This window comes from Lactuca saligna, unplaced genomic scaffold (genome assembly GCF_052625555.1).
Source record: "Lactuca saligna cultivar CGN05327 unplaced genomic scaffold, ASM5262555v1 scaffold_192, whole genome shotgun sequence".
NCBI classification, from domain to species: domain Eukaryota; kingdom Viridiplantae; phylum Streptophyta; class Magnoliopsida; order Asterales; family Asteraceae; genus Lactuca; species Lactuca saligna.
In genome coordinates, this window is record NW_027629817.1 from 57,501 (window position 1) to 60,000 (window position 2,500).

Genomic DNA, 2,500 nt, shown 5'->3' on the forward strand with positions numbered 1-2,500 from the left:
GGTGTTGGGAATTATACATCTTCGGGCTAATCAATGTCTGTTCCTGTCACCAAGCTCTTTGTGCATTATGTATATATAGGGGGTACATGGGGACTAATACCACCCTTGGTGCCCGACAGGTGTGTTGGGAAACCTAAGCAAGCGAGGCTGGCAAGGCAAGCCACCCAAGGGAACAAGGCACCTTGCCACACACAAACCCATCCACGAACGACCAAGGGAACAAGGCAACCTTGCCGCACACATGCCCATGAACGACCAAGGGAACAAGGCACCTTGCCGCACACATGCCCATGAACGACCAAGGGAACAAGGCACCTTGCCACACACATGCCCATTAACGACCAAGGGAACAAGGCAACCTTGCCACACACAGACCCTTGCATGAACGACCAAGGGAACAATGGATGTGAGGCTGGCAAGGCTAGGTCACGGCAAGCCAAGCAGTCAGGCTACACAATTGATGTGAGGCTGGCAAGGCTAGGTCATGTCAAGCCAAGCAGTCAGGCTACACAAGGGAACAAGGCACCTTGCCACACACAAACCCATGAACGAACGACCAAGGGAACAACGCCTCTTCCCACACACAGACCCATGAACGACCAAGGGAACAAGGGTATGAACGACCAAGGAACAATGCGTATTGCCACACACATTCCCATGAACGACCAAGGGAACAAGGCTACCTCCCAAACAAACACACATGAACGACCAAGGGAACAAGGCTTCTTCCCACACACAACCCCATGAACGACCAAGGGAACAAGGCACCTTGCCACACACATGCCCATGAACGACCAAGTGAACAATGGATGTGAGGCTGGCAAGGCTAGGTCATGTCAAGCCAAGCAGTCAGGCCACACAAGGGAACAAGGCACCATGCCACACACAAACCCATCCACTAACGACCAAGGGAACAATGCATATGGGGCTGGCAAGGCAAGCAGGCTACCCAAGTGAACAACGCCTCTTCCCACACACAGACCCATGAACGACCAAGGGAACAAGGGTATGAACGACCAAGGAACAATGCGTATTGCCACACACATTCCCATGAACGACCAAGGGAACAAGGCTACCTCCCAAACAAACACACATGAACGACCAAGTGAAGAAGGCTTCTTCCCACACACAACCCCATGAACGACCAAGGGAACAAGTTTACTTCGTACACGAACACCCATGAACGACCAATGGAACAAGGCATCTTGCCACACACATGCCCATGAGCAACCCAATCCCATCCTCATCGGTCTAAGGAACAAGGGGCCTTGACAAACCATGAGCAGATTTCTAAGCAAGTCAAACGATGAAGGGAGCAAAGTGTAGTTCCTACTTAGTACATAGTAAATTGAATATATGAGTTCCAATCCGATCAACTCGTGTTCTTTCGAGTTCATCTAAGCCACCTATGAATACCTAAAAGCCTTATCTGCCTGCCTATCACCAGGCGACAGGGACAAAAACCCAAATATGATATATTTTCATTTCAAGTCCATTCGTCTATGTTAACAATGACCCACACAATGTTTCAATGGCATTCCTACTTGATTTGAGCGACATTCCAACAAGTAGGGAACCAACGCTTCAAGGCGTGACCAAGGATAGGACACAAACATTTACGCCTCAAACATGACATTTTGTTTTTTTTTTTCATTTCAAAGCTTTTCATTTATAATAAAAAGCATCCCTACAAAATTTTGTGTCAATCCGAATTAATTCGAGCGAGTTATGGACGATTTCGCACAATTATGCATCCCTGGGCAAATCAATATCTGTTCCTGTCACCAAGCTCTTTGTGCAATATGTATATATAGGGGAACCATGGGACTGCTGCCCATTGGCGCCCCAAGGATGTCCAGCGCCCAAGGCTCTCGAGGCTGGCACGCTCGAGGCATGGCCAAGACGCCCGCTCTTGACGAAAATGGGGCCAAAACGCCCCCCATTGGCGCCCCACTCCCGTGTCCCCTCGCCCCCAAGTCGTGTGTGTCCAAAAATTATGCATCATCAGGGAAATCAATGTCTGTTCCTGTCACCAAGCTCTTTGTGCAATATGTATATATAGGGGGTACCATGGGGTCTCATTCTCATAGGTGCCCGGCATGGTTGATGGGCAAATAAGAATCGTGAGGCTGTATCGAGCACACACGAGGCAAGCCAAGCCAAGCCCCACGACCCATGAAAGAGGCCATCCCCCCCAACACGTTGCCTTGATTTCTCGAACGGTGACCTGAAAAATAGCCCCATCTCCTTGAGTCTCCTCGACGTTGTGCCCATACACTAGCCCGTTGCCTTGATTTTCCTCGACATAGGGCGCAGAAACTAGCGCCGTTGGCTTCACCTGTGCCTCGACGCCGTGCGCATACTAAGAAATATACATCCTCAGGGAAAGCAATGGGTGTTGCTGTCACCAAGCTCCTTGTGCAATATGTATATATAGGGGGGGAGCAGTGGGTGAGCATGGCAAGGGATGAAGGTGCCAGACTGCCTTTGAGCGCGAGCT